This window comes from Anoplolepis gracilipes, chromosome 9, assembly GCF_047496725.1.
Source record: "Anoplolepis gracilipes chromosome 9, ASM4749672v1, whole genome shotgun sequence".
NCBI lineage: Eukaryota > Metazoa > Arthropoda > Insecta > Hymenoptera > Formicidae > Anoplolepis > Anoplolepis gracilipes.
In genome coordinates this window covers 7,214,605-7,235,225 of record NC_132978.1, presented here as the reverse complement: position 1 = coordinate 7,235,225, position 20,621 = coordinate 7,214,605, and the positions used below count along the sequence as shown (strand labels likewise).

Genomic DNA, 20,621 nt, shown 5'->3' with positions numbered 1-20,621 from the left:
TTCATTATAAGACAACAAAATTTATATACATATTCTCTCTCTCTCTCTATTGCGGAAAATATTTATCACAACAATAATAAAATTTTGTTTTTCTAAGCAAATTAATAATATATTCGAGGTTTTAATTTGCATATTCGATATATTAATGAAGAGCTTAATCTAAAATTTCCTAGATTCAGCAAATTATTCCATGTATTAATATAAAATTCTAATTTATTCTATTTCCCACAAGAATCAGGCAATATAAGAAAATAAAAATTTTCCAAATACCGCATGAAACCAATTTCCATAATCCAATTTTCAACATACGATTTCCATGCTCGTAACGTACTAACTATTCTTTCCATGAATTATACATATATAGTCGAGTTTCTAAATTTTATATTTTTGTTCGTAAAATATAATTACATATTTTACATTTTCATTCTCGTAATTACCCATTTTGCATTTTTATTCGCGCAATACATATACATGTTTTTACATTTTCGTTTACAAAATATATTCGCATATTTTAACTTTCTTTCCGCAAATTGTATAAATATATTACACATATTATAAAAGAACATGTGTATTATATACATTTTTTCAATATTATATAATACTATATTCAAACTTTAGATGCAAAAAACGTATGACAAGCTTCGTTTGTGACATGGGCAGAAATAAACCTCTAAATAAAGAGCCGCAAAGAAAGAGAAAGAGCGAGAGAATAAGTGAAGTCAAATGGGAAAAAAGTTTTCGTAAATTCGGACCATATAGAAAAAGTTTGACTGCTTTTTATAGTTTTCGAGGACGGTCTGGGAGTCGATTTTAATTTGTAATCGTGCCGCAACTTGCGAATTCAATGCCGCACGTTCTACGGAAGCTACCTATCTCAGAACGAACGATCTAATGTGTATCCTAGTCGTGCTCGAATTGTCATTCGAATTATAGTCGCGGTTTGAATTGAGACTGGTGGTGAATTGCAAATTTATTCGATAGAGCTTGAAACATGGATTCAATTATGTAGGATAGGAAGACGCGCGATTAGTGTGAGGAAAGGAAGTGCGGAGAAAGGAACAGAGACGATGACGGGCGAGCTATTCCGCCCACGCGTGACTGTATAACGCGTATCACGTTTCCACGGCCGCATTTGTGCACGACGCGCATTCGAGCTGCGTATGTTTACGCTCAATCATCGCGTACGCTCGATATGAACGGACGAAAACAAACGAACGGGACACGTGTCACAAAAATGCTTAGCAGAGTTGATTAGTAAGTGCAATAATTTGTACAATTGTAACTTGATTTATTCAGACGTTCTTTTTTTATACTGCAAAATAAATTATATTAAATATATATATATATATAGTAAGACGAGACTTAAATTCTGTTTTAAATCATTTAATTTTTCATTTCTTTTTTTCTAAAATAAACTGTTATAAAATGACATTATATATATATATATATATATATATATATATATAGTATCTTTTACAGTTAATTTAATTTTACGAAATTATTAAAACTCGTTTCAATTGTGTGATGGCGGAGATTTAATGAGGTATTTCCCTTCATTCTTGCTACACATCGATCTTCGTTAAGTGAAATGTAAATCGTGGTCATGTAATCTAGATGACGGTGGCGAATTTTCCTAGATTTTTCGAGAGAGTGAAATGTCTGCAATCGTGACTGCAAGTTCGTCTTCGTCTCAAGTGACGTTATTAACCCGTGAGTGGTCGCCTCATGATAAATCACATCGTTGATCGCGTCTAAGAGAGACGTCGTAATATTCTGAGAATTATCAAGTTCTTTGGCAAATGGTACATGGAGCGTGAGACAATGAAATATACAATGAGATCTAAGGAAAGTTGTAACAAATGAGCTAATTACCCAGTAGAAATAATATATAATAATAAAATATTAATACCTTTATTAGTATATATATATATATATATATATATATAGTAAGAAAGAATAATAGACGAAATTGCACGAAGTGAGCACGCTTGCGTAAAGAGGAAATAATTTTTTACCCGAGCGCGATCGATCACAAATTTAAGTGCGACTTTTACATCCTGGCGAATCACGAATTGGCACCAACGCGAAATTGTCTCGCACACGTAACGGCCGCTGTATCTCGCGTAATAATATGCTGCCGTTCGGCGTATAAATCAATGTCTATTTTTGAACGGCGGCCAAAACTTTATTCGAATTTATTCGGCCGTTACATCAACGAGAATTACCACTCGACGCGACGCGGACGCGACGCGACGCGACCCATCGTTACCGCCGGTGCATAATTACTGCGACGCGTGCGCGCGCATCGATTGTCGCGCATTCGAGGATAAAAAAGGAAATTGGCGCACAGCGCAGTCGAGAATCTCGCCAATGACTCAGCAGGGTGCGTCTATTTCGCCAATGTGATGTGGCTAGATGCGGAGTTATTTTCAACTTGCTAGATAACTCGAACAGATTAGAGAGAGATGTAAGAGTCTAATTATAAAGATTACGAAAGTAAGTGGCTATAAAAAAAAAAAAAGCATTAACACAATCAATGAGATAAAAAAATGTTATATAACGACTTAAGCATGTATAAATTTTACTCATTAACATAAACGCGCAAATAACTATTTTTTAGCTATATCTATATTTATTTAAATTGTGCTCTTCAATTTTTAAATATACATATATTTATTTCTTGATTAAGAACGAATTTCATAAAGGCAGCAGTAACTTTTTTAGCTCAATTTGGCAAAATAAATCTGTTTAATCGTAGGAAAAATCACATTGTTTGGCTATCGTTATAACCAGAGATATTCGGTCCATGTAAATCACGGTTATATTCCGATGAATAGTTTTCGAGTTCGCAAAACGTATTCTCGATGTTTTCGTACATTGTATAGTTTCGCGATCGATGAAAATATCGCTACCCGACCGTTGTTTTGCAAATAAATCTCGCGAGTTGCGAATGGAAAGGTAACGAGAAACTCATTATCTAGGAAATGCAAAACTCGTGTATTAAAGCTATTTTGCAGAATAATTTGATATAATTCATTGTCGATTAGCCAAGAGTGAAGAAAGAAAAACGTGGGTCGGGTGATATTCATATAATGTAATTAAGAATATCTATTCGTAATTACGTATATTAATTATACAAAACGCTCAATATCAAATTAAAAAAATTATTATTAAACTGAAAATTATTCAGGATATATACACTTTTATATGTAAAATATAAAAGTGCAATTTTAATGAATATTTTAATGAACCTCACGTGCCCTGACTTTTTCATTTCGTTAAGCTTTCGACGTTTGTAGATGATGGATCAAGTAGACTCAACGTTTCGCGATGAAAAATTCTTGAAGAAGCAGCACGTGTTACTGGCGTGGTACGTTTAATGGTCTCTATTATGATCGGTGCAGTGAAGGAGAGAAAAAAGCGATGCTCTTGACGGCGTTCGATAAATAACCAATTAATCTACCAATTTATTTGTGTCTCTTATCAACTTTCTTAGTTCATATGTAATTCACAAGAAATAAATATTCTCTAAATATCGCGCAAAAATATCATTAATAATAATAAACTATTATATATGTGCACACATAATAGCTGTTAGATTCGTATGCCGCGGGCCATATCCTCTTCCGTAATGACAGATAGCAAGCTGTACTTCCCTATGCTAGCGTGATATGCAAAACATTGGCGATAGCTGTCTTCAGACGAAGTAGTAAACGTGCACACCGAACGTTTTAATCATATAAATACAGAGATATATAATAAAGCAATTAGTAGACTATGTGGATCTTTCTTTCACCATCAGCCTCCCATACGATAACTATATTTAATACGATATATATATTTAACACGTTATTAATAAACAATTATTAAATTATAATAAATTCCCGACAGTTTAAAACCCACTAATTAATTAATAACATATATAAATCTAACTCAGAAAATGATGAATTTCAAATAAATGTTTATGCGTGTACGATTAAACGTTTATGCGTGTGAATATACGATTAGCACGTATTACAGACAAAAGTAGTATAGATAGAAGTAGAAAGAAAATGAGAAGAGAGAGAAGAAGAGAGGCAGGCGCCCATCGCAGTGATTCAATTCTTGGCATTATGTCGTGTGACGTGAGATTACCACATCAAACCGTAACTCTGAGCATTCTTGTGCCCAAGTGTCATCTACACGAAGAAGAGATTTGGCCGCGTGTATGAAAATTCGCTGTTGTTTCGCGACACTATCATGTCGATCGCGTCGAGCGAGAAACATAATCGTGCCACTTTAAAGCAATCCAAGAAAAACACTCTCCTACAAAACGAAAAAGAGAGCCGACGGCACACAGAATTCCGAGGTGCATACTCTGTACAAACGAGAATTGAAATAAGCGTTTGACAAACGTCATTTAATTAATGAAATATTTAAAAGTTGATTACTTAACATGTTAATGACTCTGACCTGTAAGTACTACCGGTTCCATAATTTATTACGATATATTTTAATCAAACCATTGCTTTAATAGTTTATTAAAAAATTTAGAGAAATAGTATTACTTTTACAAATTTACTTCTGTAAAATATCGTATGTTATATATTTATAACTTTTAACCACTAAAAAATATTGGACGTTTTTTATTGTACTTTTGTGAAAAAATGATTTTCTGAAAACATTTTTTATAAATTGAGGTAAATCAAATAGTTCTTAGATTTCGACAACTTAAGGAAAATGAGATGATTTCATTTAGTGGAATGATATCACTCTTTTGAAATATTAAATTAATGATACTGCGATCGCTATGTCTTCGATGACACAAGAAGTCTTAAGATGCGAACCGTTCTGTCGGAAACGAATTAAGCTTAAGATTAAGCTTACAGAGGATCTACGTGAACTCAGCTATTGCCGTAAATTACTTCCAATTGCGTTTTATTTCTGCAACTTTCTAGTATAAAAAAAATAGATCAACAAAGCTAAACAAATTTTAGTTAGAAATATAAAGATAAATTATTTTATCGTAATTCAGAATCTTAATCAATGTTTAGATTTCACGAATATAGTCGATAACGAAGATCTATTGAAAAAAAAATATATTGGTATCGCAAAAAATAGGTCGAGCTTAATATTTCTTAAATTTCTCGAATATTCTAGAAAATGTCTTGATAAATGATGTAATGCAATCAGATGCAGATATTTCAGATATATACTCAATTGTCAAATATATTTTTACAAAAAATGCAATACAATTACGCACAGATATTTCAGAATTTCCTTTTGCATAAAAATATTATACAGTCTTATATATATATATAACACAAAAAATATAATATTAATGTACATATTTTAATGCAATGTTAATAATATAAAATAAAATTTATAACATTATGGACTATAGACTGGAGCAAAAAATATTCGTGCGACGAAAGTATTAAAAGAATTCATCGTTCGTTATTCTGCATTACACGGAATTAAAATTCGGTTTTTGTCGCGTTTGGCGTCACGATATGGAGTTGCCGTGAAACATGGATAAAAAAACTATGTCGCGTCATGCCACTCGCTACGAAAGGTAATGACATTTTTATTGCGTTTCGCGGCGAACGGTTTCCGCGGATGTTGGAATGCCGGCCGTTCAATTTACACGCTATTACCGTCTCGAATCGCGTGTTTGGTACTTTATTTTTATTTTATATATTTCTACTTTTGCCCCTTTATTTCTCATTCTTAAAATGCCATCTCATCCCGAATGCAGAAATGTCTTTCGCGACATATATGTTTCCACGAGTTGCTTGAATTAAATTTCTAATTTTGAACGATGTAGCAAAACGACACTCTAGTCCTCGAATTTGACGTTCGTTCGGCGGCCTCGTAACTCAATAATCTCCGAGCAAACGCGGAGAACTCGTCATTAGTTATCGTTGGAAATCCGGGCTTAAAACTGTCGAGAGGTCGCAATGATATCGCGACCGATAACCGCGCGCCGTGCAAATATACCTTCGAACGCGAAGCTGCTGGCACGAACGGCACGAATCCGGCCGAAGTCACGGCCCTTCGTATTTCCATTAAACGTGATTTACCTACGAGCATATATCGCACCGCGAAATTAATATATCCGGCACGATCGAATTTTGCTGGCGGCGTTAAAAATTGAGTTTCCATTGTGAATGGCGATCGACGATTGCGCGTGTTTGAAAAGGTAACACCACGCACGGTTAGGTCGTTTCGATCGATTGCTTTGAACTGCCGCTTATAGAGCATACACACACGTTCGAGCATAGTAATTTAACCGGCTTACCAATTTTAATTTTCATTACCGGTTAATTACTGCACATTTAATTATTGTAGCCATTTAACTATCGGCCATAAACAAGGCCATTATTAGATATAAATCGTAAAACTCTCTCTCTCTCTCTCTCTCTCTCTCTCTCTCTCTCCATCGCGCGCGCGCGCATTTATAAGTTTGATAAATTTATAAAATTCACAAATTGTTCAAGTTTTTGCTCTCAAATATCGCATAATCTTTTGTAGTTTTGATAAATGAAAGCCGTGTTATACAGAAAAGATTTACGAAAAGAAGATAACTACCCACGAGATAAGAGAATTTATTTGCACAATTGCAATTCACGTGAAACTACTCCTTCAAATCGTTTGCAATTTTGTAATTTTACAGATTACTCTAAACAGATGAGTCATGGTGATAAATATGTATCTTCTAATAATAATTATGCTTCAAAAAATATTAGCTCGCAACTTGAAGTGTACCTAGAGTCTTTCAGAGAAAACTTTTTGCACAGAGATACGCCCCGTCGCTTATGTGAAGACGATATCTTTAAACAGCACTCTCGGGGGTAGTAAACAGAAGCGCGAATGCCAACCAAAGAGAAAACAAGCGTTGGCAACATGAGCGGAAATAAGTAAATTGCGTGCTGAGTAAATGAGAGAAATAAATTCGACGGAGAGATTACGTATTCCGTAATCGATACACCTGCATCGAGTATCAATAAAAATATATATATATTTTTTTTTTATTTGACTAAGATTATATTAAATTTATATTAATTAAAAACGTGTATAAAGAAGAGATGCATGTGTTTGTAAGTTAATGATTAATATAAAGGGAAAAAAATTATTTTTATGAATAATTTATCGCATATGTATTTATTTATAATTTATTGCATAAGAATTTATTAAAATTGCAGAATCCATACATAAAAATACAAATAAAACATATGCATATTTCGCCGCTTAATAAAATATTAATTATTTATACAAATTTTTATAGTTTATGTTATGTATGAGGCTGATGGTGCAAAAAAATTCGTGTGATCTGCCAGTCGCTTTATTACATATTACATATCTTTACTCACGGTTATAATACAGACGTCATTGCGATTATTAATAGACTAATAATTTTCAATATTTATATTATTGCCATTAAGAGAATATCAAATATTAAATTGTATATTAATTATCCATTATTATATTGTAATAATCACCTGCATGAAACTAACATGAAATTTAAAGAGGTAAAAAGTTGAAAATATGAAGAAAAAGAAATTAACCCTTTGCGGTTGAAAGCTGGAATGTTCAAGTTATTTCGTCGACGGTATATCAACACACGACCACAAAGCGTTTGAAAGATGTTGTTTCCAGAACTACAGTGTTTATTTAATGAAACTAACGCAGCAGTTCTACGACAGCCGTTCCCTTCCTAATTTACGGAAATGGCCGGAGCGAAATGTGCGCCTCGTTGCGCTACGAATTATCGCGTTTCGCCTGTTCTCTCTATGATCCACGTCCAAAGTCGTGCTTGTAGGCGACACGCGACTAAGATTCATGGAGCCGGCACCGAAAGCACAAGCTTTACGTCTGGTTTGCGCCAAGTCGCGACTACTAGTTCTCTCCCAAGAGGAGATCCGGTCGGTACAGAGTTGACGCGGACAAATGAGCCCTCGTTACAATAAAGTTACGGGCAAAAGAGGGACGCAAGGCGACAACAAGGATGACGATGAAAACGTGAAAAACGAAAATCTATTCTTTTGGACGAATCGTTTGTAAAGAGACGTCCTCAGAGGCTGAGAAGTTCACTAACGCATTAAAATTTACTGCTTGAGCGTGTATGGCGGAATCTTTCATGATAGAAATATGTGTTCGAGGTACATTAAACTATCTAAGCCGAATAATCAAAATATAATTTATATATATTATATTATATTTGTTATATGACAATAATTTACTAATTTTTTACTGTTTTTTTTCAATTATTAAAAAGTTACAAAAGGCTATATGGCTTAAAATTAAGCTATACCTAAGTCAAAGCAAAAAATTAATAATACTTAAATTATATTCTTAAATTCCAAAAATATTTTTTTTTCTAACTTTTAAAAAGATACCAAGAATAAAATGTGAGTTTGAAAAACGACTAAAAAACGATTTGTTCGATTCGCGAAGTGAGTCGTTTTAAACTTATTTCACAAGCAAAAAATTCGAGACCTAAATATCTTAAAAACAAATAATTCAGAAAACATTTTCATCCTCTATTTATACGAACAACTAATTTCTTTAATGCACTTTATACTCTTAAATGGCGCATTTAGTTCTTTTTAAAAAAGTTAAAGGAGAAGAATATATTTTTAAAAGTAAAATCTATAACAAAAGAAAAAATAGTAAATTATTTTTATATACATATAATTTATTATGTTTTGATAATTTGAGTTGTTGTTAGATAGCTTAATGTACTTCGAGACCACAGGGGAACAACGATGAAAAGGGTGACGGTAATATGTGCGCGTTCCATAGCCGTCGTTCATCAAATATGTAGGCAATTGCTTCCAATATAGGAGAGGCCTGTGGAGTTTTCGTCCGCTAATAATCCCGTAATGCTACTCACGCGACTGTGAATTTCTCGGGAGAAAGAAGGTAGAGACTTGTACGATGTGCGCGAATGTTTGCGCAGCGGGACATTTCGGCTTGGCAAACAAGCGAGAAGCGAGGGTGCGAGTCTGGTATTTTATGGAGCTTAATACAGTTATCGTCGAGTAGCATTTGGTAGTGTTGTGATTAAGGGACGAAGGGAATCGCTCACTCTTCGACCAGGCGGCGTTTGTTAATCTCGTTGCATTAACAGGCCCCTGAGTTCATCGGCCAGAACTCAGAAACGCGTGGGTTTGTGTGGTCACGATTTTATTATAAGCGTACGCGTATGCGCATTAGATTTAACGAATTAGTATAGCCTTGGTGTAACTTTTATTATAAAGAAACTTTTTATACATAAGCCGATACGCTTATGGGAATATGTAAAACTCGATGGGAGTAATAGCTTAAATTTAAATTCAAATTTTAACTCCCTATAAAGCCGATAATATACATATAATATGGTATTCTATTGTTCTCTGCAAAAATACTCCGTTAAGCTAAGTTTCAAAAAAAATCTCATATATGTATATATAGGTACAATAAAGAAATCAAATATTATATAAATATTAGAATGAGAATTGTGACAAATTTGTTTTCTGCTCGATTTAATAGAGTATTATTTTTTCGTAATTAAATTGTCATATTTTCGTTAATCACGTGATATTTTTCGACAAAGAACAATATTTCATTTGCTTTTTTTTTTTTCTTATAATAAAAAATGTAATTCATATCATATCGCGAACACCATAAATCAAATTTCTTTTTTCTAACAGAATGCCATCTAATAATTTGCCCCCTCTTTTCTCTCCCTTTCTTCCTGTTTGGAGCCATGAAACGTCATGAAACCTGATATTCGGTTGCATGATTCGTGGAAACTTGATGTTTGCATAATGATGCGAATGATATTTGCACAATGATGCGAATGCTCGTAAGACACGTGATACGACGGTAGTTTCCTAGGAAACGGTACCTTCTTCTCTCGGGAGAATTGTACGCGAGGCTGAGACACATACGACGATTCATAGTTTTCGGAACCGTCTCCGGAATTCACGTACTCATTCGGGATGGTTCTCACCAGAACCGGTTCGGCGAAATTCAGCGGGATGCTTCTTCCGCTTCCCTTTCGCTCGTTCTCGTTGTCGCCGTTGTCGCGATCGATTTGGGAATACGACCACGCGCATTTGCATCGTTGCAGAACCTCGAGAATTCGTGCCGCGCGTCTTCTCGAGAGAGAACAACCTGGTTACGAAGTTGTCTCTCCGATCTGCTGTGCTGTCGCGACAACGGTATATCGGTCGTAACAACTCCAAGGGTCCTGCGGGAATACGCGCGTTGATTACGAAGACTATAAGTGCAAAGACGACCCTGCGAATTTGCGTTTCATGTTGTACGAGATATCAAAGATATTTGTGAATTTCTAATTAACCCGATTAGTAGGCGAAAATGTGAAAATGCTCTTCAAAGTTAATATTCTGATAAAAAAGGAAAAATGAAGAAATTTATATAAATGTAGAATACATTTCAAAAATTCTATCAAATTTCTATGACTTAATATGACTTCCATTATAGTATAGAGAGTTTAAAAAAATTCTCTAAACTCGACAGAAGATACCAATGTTTATCATGGACTTTGATTCGATAAATGATGCGACATTGTAAGCAATCGCTTTGACAATCATTTCATTATACGTGACTTGTAACGAAATATCGTAAAAAATTTTAGACATGTGAGTGTCCTGATGAAAGAAAAGAATCTTGTTTTTCTGAATCGTATTACAATTCGTTTCATGCTATAAAAGTCAAATTGTCTTACGACAGTAATGTAAACAACTGAAAATAAGCTAGCCTGCAACACTTGTTCGATTAGGAGCTACGAAATCTGATATGAGCGATCGTATTACAACGTTGCTTGAGTATAGAATATTATGCGAAACGTAATTGAGAAGAGTATCAGGTCTGTGTTTGACTATTATAAGTTACATGCTTGCTAGCAAGCAGCTAATCAATCAAAGTAAAGCAAATGTTAAATGTTATTAAAATTTTTCGATAGTATTCTCTTGACGATTATTTGTGCAACATAATAATTCATATATAATAAAATAAACAAATAAGCATTTTAATAAAATGCAACTTAATGATTATATAAAAATATGAAAGAGTTAAAATATAAATGTAAAAAAGGAAATATAAGAATAAAAGTTCAGTAAAAATGTTGAAATATAATTATGATTGATATTTTCACGCCTGTAAAATGAAATACATTTATCGCGCATCATTTGAATGGATTTACATAAAATATGTCGGATGTATAGACAGTAACATTTATAATTATAAATTATAATTGATTCACTTTCCTTAATCGTTATTTTAATTTTAAAGAGATTCCAAAAAGTCCATACCATCGACACATAAATGGCGAGATCGATGGAAACGCAATAATGTATTTTTATTCCGCATTGCTCTTTTTATGCGCTACCTTTTTATCTTCTCTTTTTCTCTTTATCTCTTTCTCTTCCCCTTTTTCTCTCTACCTCTCTGTGCTGTATTATTCAAATCAAACTTTGCGCACGTTTGAGAAACAAGAATATTCGACGAGGCGAGTTCGCGTCGATGTTTAAAAAGCGCTCGTCTCGGCGGCTTGTCATTCCCTTCGGTATCAAAGTCGACAGGTATTTGCAATTGAAATTCTTGCGGTTCCATAAGTCGACCGCAGACAAATTCGAACTTTATCGTAGTCGATACAAAGAGTTGAGTCATTTCACAATTATGTCCGTCATTTTTTTTAAACATTATTTTACGTCACTTTAAAAAATGTCATCTGTTCTACTTTTGATGTTCGATAAAAGAGTTTAGATAAATGTTGCATGGAAAACATATTGTAAAATATTTTCCTTAAACAAAATAATAAAAAAAAAATAGGAAGAATGTATTACATAAAAAAAAAGGATTTTCATACATAGGGTGAATAAAATACTTATTTTGTTCATACAATGTTTTTTTTTTTTTTTTAATTTAATCGATTTGCTGTTGACGAAACACCTAGTGTATACGAAGCGACCTTTTCCGAGCTGTAAAGTTCTCGCGGAAAGTGACGCGCTTGAATTCGGTGACCCGGCGACCGGAGCACAGACGAAAGTCTGGTCTAAAGGACGCCGAAGAGGAAACCAGTTTAAATAAAGATCGCGCATATGGGTCAGCCGGCGTGGCGTTGCGGCCGTGCGTGTGCATTACGCAAGCTGTGTCGCGCATCAGCGACGTCGTCGTTGGTTGCGCTTTGCTAGTCCGTGCAGCAGACGCGCGCTGTGTGCATAATGTGCATCAGCTGAATCGGTACACTACCCCCAAAAAGCACCCGAGCGTGCGTCGCCGTAGGATAAAGGTATATCTATGTCAACTTGTAACAGGCTTTCCTTTGGCTGCTTTGATACACACGAGTGGAGTAGCAAGAAAAGCTAATTACGGAATTACAGGAAATTGTCTTATGATTTAAGAGATGCGTACACTACAAGAGAACACTTTTCACGGCTGATTTCTCTTTATACGTTTATTTGTTTTTCCCCCGTTCTTGTGTGTATGTACATTTATCTTTTCTAATATCACGTGCGATACTCTCTATACTTAATTCTGATCTTGACAAAAGTAAAAAAGTAGACTGCAAGTTAGATAAATTATGATTTATGAAAATTTCGAAATATCATAACTTTGAACGATAATGGAAAAGTAATTCTAATTAGCTTATTTTTTTTTTTTTTTTTTTTTTTTTATTATTTCTTACTTCTTTTATATAATTTTACAAAAATACCGTAATTTTGTCATTTACTTTCTATATTACCTAAAGCTTTGTACTAGTTCTCGGGATATAAGAAAATTATACAATCTCGATCAATACTCTGTATGACTTTCAAATTAGATAAAGACCGCAGATAGTGCGTTCTAGGATTAGTTCGCTTCACGTAGAATGCGGGCTAAGCTTGAAAACGTTACTCGATGTATTCGTAAGTAGCCGTGTGTAGAGCCGTTTATAGACCCGACGCGCATCTGCATACATCGAGCCGAACTTTACACTGGGGCTAGACCGAAACTGACTGTTGGAATGGGACCTGGGACCACTTCAAACGAAGCGCCACACGGAGATCTGCCGCGAGCCTCACGAGCACACACGGCTTCCGGCGCAGCTCTCTCTTTTGTGACACACGAGAAGTCAGATGTCGGTTCGTTGGAGTAGGAGAAAAGCTTCCCCCGCGCCGCAGAAGTTATATTATATTCAGAGTGTGCACTTCCGGGGACGCTTGCATTTTCCGAGGTTATTCCGAATTTGCGTCGGGAAAATCGCAGAGAGAGAGAGAGAGAGAGAGAGAGAGAGAGAGAAGAAGGAACGTATCTCGCCAACTTGGATCGATAGTGAAGTACAAAGTACATGTAAACCTAAACGTAAGAACGACAAATCCTCGGCTCTTCGAAAATTGCATTTTATAAGCTTCGCTCGGTTATTAAAGAAAAGTTGTGACGTCGAAAATTTTTCGAAAAATAAAAATGTTTTTCTCTAATTTTCGATGCAAGTTTTTGACGACACAGCATTTCGTGTAATGCTTGCAACAGATGGATCGGATCGGATCGGATTGGATGAGTAATCGCACGTTTTGCCTCTTTCGTCGGGTGGAATATATTATAGCGATATCGCGCGTGGAAACACGTACGAACACGTAGACGTGTATGTATGTGTCCGACGATTGACACGACGAGAGAGAAATCGGTGAGAAATCAGATGATACGCACAGTTTCGTTCCGTTATCCGACGCATAAAATTACAACACGGCAGACGTTTTACTACAATATCGAATAGCACGGATGATTTATCAGCGACGTACGCATATCGACAAGTTATTGCCGGGCATTCGTAAATGTATGCTAATAACCGTTACCGAAATGCCTATCATTTCTTGGTGCATTACGTACGCGGGTCTACGTTGTCTATATTTTTCGGCCGACGCGTATTTTATAGACGATATTTTTTCGTGCGCGCGTTTCCCGGACGAGATTCGATATTACGTTCGCGAGGATGGCGGCCAGACTCTTATCGGGAAGGTGTACATTAGAACGATCGATATTTCAATTCGCGTGTAAGCGAACAAACATCGGTCAAAAACGATTTTTTTGAAGCACCTCAGGGAATTTAGCTCTTATGGCTACGCTCAAAGTTGAGTAAATGCCCGACGCATCGCGGGATTTTCATAAATTTATTGAATTACCATGAAAAGCACGACTAAGGATATTCGCAATATTAGCCGTACATCATATCTATTTGTCTTTAAATTAATATTAAATTTGTTTGATATTAATATTTATGCATGTATGTTTTTGATATCAGTTAGTTGCCTCAATATTTGAAAAAGTTAAATTTATGAAAAGCAAGACTCGATTCTGTGTGAATAGAGAGATCTACTTTTTTCGCGAAAAATAATTATAGAAACGACTTGCGCAAGTGTACTAATCTCTGTTAATTAAATTAACCATTTGCGATTAAAGTTTTCCAGAAAATTGGCGTAATCGAACTGTTCCGTTGCAACAAAGATTTCGCTTATGTAATTATCGACAGAATCCTTGAAACATTACGAAACGTTATTAGCTGCGGAGATAGCAAATCCGAGAAAATCGAAAGCTCAGAGCGTCTTTACTCGTTTGGCAAGTCTTTTATTTCGGCGAAGCAATCTGAAGGAAACGCGTGCTTTTCGTCAAATCGTGCGAAAAGATAAAACTCGCCGCAGTTTACTTCGATAACGAGTTGGATTGTTTCTTCCTTTGTGTAACTTTATTCGTCAGAAAAGTAACGACTTGGTATTTTTCTTTACACGTTCATCATTTATATTGAGCAAATTGATCTATTGCAAAAAGAATCATTAAAGAAATATGCTTCTTTTATTCAGTACGACTAATGCAACTGTCTATTCGAAGAAATTATTTATTATAAGATATATTTATATGTGTGTACTCATTTAAATTTACAATATTTTCAATAATTATAATGACTGTTATATAATTGTTCTAACAAATAATTCTTAGATATTATTTATTGTATAGAATTGTTTGTCTGAAGTATTTATTTTGATAATCGTACAAGTGTCTGTTAAGAACTTACTACTTTTTTAATTTCATAACATAAAATTATTAATATTATAAATATACGTGATACAAGAAAACTGCACAGAGCTATTTAAAGTTTGTGTGAGAGTAGAGCTTAGGCTGTCAGACGATTAGGTTTGTCATTCGCGCCACAGTTTTTGGCGTAATTATGAAACTCGTTATCAAAACTCATCATTCTCATCGACGAGGCGTTATATCTCAGCTAAAACGAGCCAAAGTTACGTGCGAGCGTTACGGATATCCCTGATAAAATACGCCTTGGGCTGTACGCGAGCTGCCCGAAATTATGACCGAGGAATATTATTTCACCCCATTTTCTCCTCTCTCGCGTGTCCCTCGCATGCTTGCTTCGAGTTATACGGGATACCTTGCAAGTATCGCACTATATTAGAAAGGATACGGTCATTTCTCCGTGGTGCTCTCTCTCTCTCTCTTTCTCTTTCCCTGTGATATTCCGCTGCATATTTAACCAACTATAGTATGGGAGAATTTAACGAATTTTACCGTTTTGCAACTCGTGCTGGATTCACGGCTTCCGGCAATAGCAATGTTTTGTGAATTTGGAAAACTGCTATGGCCGACCTTGTGTTTTTGCTGAAATGTCGCAACATTAATATATCTGCGACAGATTTATGAATAGCTTTTTGTAACGAAGCGTCGTAGAGAAGTTCGATCGAAACAAAGTTGTGCGAAACGTTATCAAAATATTAATAAATTTTGTTCGAATTAAAAAAATGCAATAAACATATTTAATATAATACTACAATTTTATCGTAAATCTTAGATTTATATCTAAACTAATATCATAGATGACAATTATCATTTAATTACATGACTATACTTTTCTTATTTTCTTGTAAAGTAATGAGTTTGCTTAACGCTTATATGTATAATTGCTGCTATCTCTCGTATGTATCACCTATAATGTAGATCTTTACACTATGATAACGCCGTCCACATTTTGCTCTCTAACGAGTGCAATAATCTTTAAATTAAAATTGTTGTAATTAAATTTTAATTATAAAAAGTACTGTTAGTTTGCGCGAAAAGGATCGCGTAGATTTTCACAACGATAAATTTTCGCGACAAATAGTGCCGTGTCTTATGGAACAGAAAAGATACATATATATATATATATTTATGGAAAAACTTGTTTACAGTGATATTTGTATTTGACAATGCTAATGAATCAAATAAACAATTATTACATTTCCAACAGTGTTTACTTTTTTATAACGAATATATTGAAAAAAAGCAAATACGTCAAAGTATCAAATAAAAGTTTCACACAGAAACAATAAAATATAGAATATTTTAAGAGAATCAAAAAATTTACACGATTCGATAAATGTTTTATAAATTCATTAATAATATATAATAAAAACAAAAAGATATCTTTTACAACCGCGAAAAAATGATAAATGATATATATATATATATATATATATATATATATATATATGTGTGTGTGAAATGTATTTCATTATTTAATTAAAAAGTTGAACTCGAACTTATTTTTCTATTGAGTAGATATAGTTGTTGCCTTATCTGTGAAAACCTGTGAGATTAACTTTCGGAAGATAAGAAAACGATACGACTAGTTTTCTCATCAAGATGCAGACCGGAAATATAGGAAAGAGAAAAAGCGAGAGAGAAAGATGCAGGCTAGTTTGTGAGATCTCATCGAGACATCGATGAGAAGCGTACGGTCGGCCGTCGAGAACTTTGAACGAGAGCTTTTTGTGAGCTTTCTACCGCGTTATACTTCCGCGCCGTGAAAGGAAAACGCCGCGAATAATTATTGGCAACTGGTAACTGCTAAAGTTCTAGGCGGTACAAGCTCGCCGATACGCTTGTATCCCGAGGACTTGCAGTCTGACGGCTTTACGGGCTTGAAGGGATGGCGGCATGCCCGTAATGTAAATTAATATAGCGTATTGTGTATGAAAATATTACGAGTAATATCTATGAAGAAAATCCGCGCTTGATATTTTGTAAAAATGACCAGAAATACATTTTAAGTATGTTTTCATACATCTCATGTTTTTTTCAATTGTGTAAAAATATGTAAAGCGTGAAAGCAAGATATATTAAGCTATTTAAACCAAATTATCAGAACATAATAAAATTACGCATGAAAATAATTTGTTTAGCAATATCTAGATATATAATACAAACTGATATTGATTTACACGCTACATGTGTATCGTAAATGTGACATTGCAACATATTATAAACCCCTGGTCGGCTGCGATACGGTTTTACGTGATATAATTTTTTCATTTTGTCAAATTACAAAGGATGCGCGCGCGCGCGCGCGCGATAAAATTAATTATCGTTTCGCCCTCTCGTCACACGGCCGTATTTTCCGCTCGTTCGGATAGCATTAAATTCATCTATTAACATTTAACTACGTTGCGGTTTCGAGGCGATAGTTGCGTAACAATTACTCTACGCAATGTGTTGCTGTGCAAATAATTTAATACTTTCCATTTTCAAGAGCAATGAAGATACCGCGAGCCGCAACGTTACACGAATCGTTCACCATGTGTAAATTGCAGATCACGAGTTGTGCGTCTGACAATGGACATTTGTAACTATCGATGTTGCTTTTACTATAACGTGCGATACAGTCGCGCGCGCCGGATCTGGAGCAAGGTATTCGTGCGAAGCACTAACACTCTGGAAGTTGCGCAATTTAAATTACTACAGCGTCGAGCTGTAGCACTGGCATGCAAGTAGTCACTCCTGGGAGCATTTACATACGAAATCTCGTTCGCTAAATATCCACGCCGCACTGCACCAATAATATTACGTTACTAAATACACTTCGTGCAACTTGTTTTTGGAACATCTCGATTATTCAACATGGACTACTACCATCGTTGAATTATACATTAAAATTTAACTGCCTTTCGATAATGTACAGGTTATTACTTTGATCATTTTACGTATTACCTTATGCATATTTAATACTGTCAAGTTTAAATATAATTTTCTGATAAAAGGAAAATAGTGCGTACTATTATTTTTATTATTTTTGGCATGGTAAATTATTGTGTGATAAAAATTATTTATTAAATTCGTCATTATATATATTTAAAAATTCTGACGAAAAGATAAAATTCTGACGTGTATTTGGTTGTGTCTCTTGAAAAACTCGATTTCTCACCAAGACGAATGGATCTTTTTCTCAGCAAAGAAATGTCTAGCGAACGACGAAACACTCATGTACGCTTGTCAGTGGTCGGGACGACCCACGTCGTTGCGACGCGCGCAGGAGCCACGAGCTTTATGAACGATGAGCTTATATGGGATGTAACACGTGCCGTCGACTAGTAATATATGAGCGGACGGGAAAAGGTCCGTCGTGCAGGCATTTTACATCGTCGAGCCGTCACACGGAAGCGTACACGTAAAGATACGAAAGTAAGATGAACAGTTTGGACGAGTATAGCTAAGCGCCACAGGTGCCTAATCCACAAATTCTAATATTTCATTCGAGCAAGCGACATGTGTCACAAATATAATCCTAAGCTACTCAAATCCACAACGCACTTAATCGTATTTAAATCAAATGTATTACGACATTTTAACACAACAATTATGACGTATAAATATAAATATAAAAATATAAATATAAATATCTCGCGAATATTTTGCGAATGACTGTTATCTTATTTTTGAAGAAATTATTCAGCCGTCACTTTGGTTTACGTGCAATCCGATCGCACACAGATCTACATGTGTATCACGTGAAACGGTGAATACATTAGGCGTGGGCGATGATGGGTGATATGGAAAATGAAGAGAACAGGCAGAAAGAAAAGACGAAAATGTCGCGTGACGTTAGACATCGGATGCGTCACACGCTGGAAATTGGGCCCCGAAGAAACAATCTATCATATCCACACACGCCTCCCAAGTCGGCGAGCGGCAAATGGATAGACGGGAAAGAAAAGAGGGAGAGACAGTGGCAATTGAGTTATGTCGATCGCGATATATCGTTCAACTTTGTTTCCCACATCCGGCGGCAACTCCAATCGTGAACGTGACGAATACCGGCGATATTTTCTGTTACATTATTACTACCATCCTCCTTTCAATGATCAAACGCGAGATCGATTACTTGTTGTACGGCGTTCAATCTTTCCATTTAGATTGTTACTTAAGAAATTTATCCCGAAATGGAAAAATAAAAATAATAAATGCGGAAATTTGGACTTCAAAATGGCTGATTATATTTTTTTATTATTAGAAATTAATAGATATTAATCCTTATTCCATGGAATTAACATTCTTATTCTTTATCAGCTTATTATACGCCGACCGTTTTCTACGATCGTTAAAGTTAAGCTAGCTATTAATTTGGCGAAAATCGGACTGCAAAGTTTTACGATCGGTTACATTCCGTGCTACCGCGTTTCTCCGATTATGAATCGGTAGACATTTCATGCGTCCAATTATAATCTCCGTCGATGTGGCCCAACGCCGAGGGCTCTAATGACATTGGTTCCACCGACACGGTCGCGGACCCGGAAGTGGAACGAAGGGCTCGGCTTTGTCAGCTGCAAAATTTACCGCCTGTCCCACGGGTAAATCTGGAACCGACATTATCGAAAGCACGGTTACCGGATTAGCTTCTTGGCAAAATTATATGCGTCCTCTCCTGCTATTCTCCTCACACCACTTTTCGCTAATCCGTGGATGTTCGCGTTACGAAAGCTATGCCAAGCTCGTATCGAAAATGATTTTCTTCTTAAACTATAAAATATTTGTTATTTTGAAAAAAAGAAGAATGCAAGTTTGGAACAAAATTTCTTGTCTTCTAGAGCAGACTAAACCTCTTTAAAGAGGTAAAGAAATAAAATAAATAGAAAAATGTAAAATAAAATAAAAATATCAACAAATAATACAAAAAAATTATTTCAACATTAAAGAAATTCTAATGAAAATAAATCGAATGCAAAAGGATTAATGTCAACAATATTTCAAAAACTGTCTATATACGATGCAACTTTATAAAAACCTTGATGGAATAATATTGATACAGTCGACAAATTACAACGTGCCGATTCTATAAATGTTCCGCCGCGCTATTGAACCGCTGCGGTAACGCGAAATGTGGAAAAAGAGTTTCTCGCATCGTTCTCGTGAGCGAATCAAGAAGAAAAAGACAGGCTACAAGCCAGTCAATTCGATGGAATATCGGCTAAACGTTATTGCGGTTCATCGCATACGTCCACAACTGGGAAAACGCTCGGGAGATCGACCGCGGTTTTCCAAAAGAAAGAGAAATAATTTCTACATTTTACGCCTCCGCGGTTAACTCGACGAATCCATTAGCTAAATGTTAGCTTTCAATTAAATTTCGTGATTTCATTAAAACTGCCATTTCCGTGTCGCGGTTCTTTTACGTCCGCCTACCTTCCGCATTTAAGCAAACGGAATGACGCAAACGTAAACATTCAGTACGTCCGTGCGTTCTACAATTTTCACAGATATGGCGAAACTTATCGAATTGCATAACATTATATAAAACGTTTTTCGTTCAGATGAATTTGATATAAATTTCGTAA

General features: G+C 35.2%; 1 protein-coding gene and 1 long non-coding RNA gene across 9 annotated transcripts in view; both read right to left on the bottom strand.

Annotated features, from left to right (window-relative positions):
• LOC140669440 (uncharacterized) overlaps nt 1-20,621 on the bottom strand; it is a 388,002-nt gene that overhangs the window by 184,570 nt on the left and 182,811 nt on the right. The gene's annotated exons all lie outside the window — the stretch shown is intronic.
• The window catches only part of LOC140669446 (uncharacterized), an 82,513-nt gene that overhangs the window by 41,630 nt on the left and 20,262 nt on the right, over nt 1-20,621 (bottom strand). The window contains exon 2 of the long non-coding RNA XR_012047342.1: nt 1-20,621. This exon is cut by the window's left edge and continues 41,630 nt beyond it. This is a non-coding gene — a long non-coding RNA (uncharacterized lncRNA).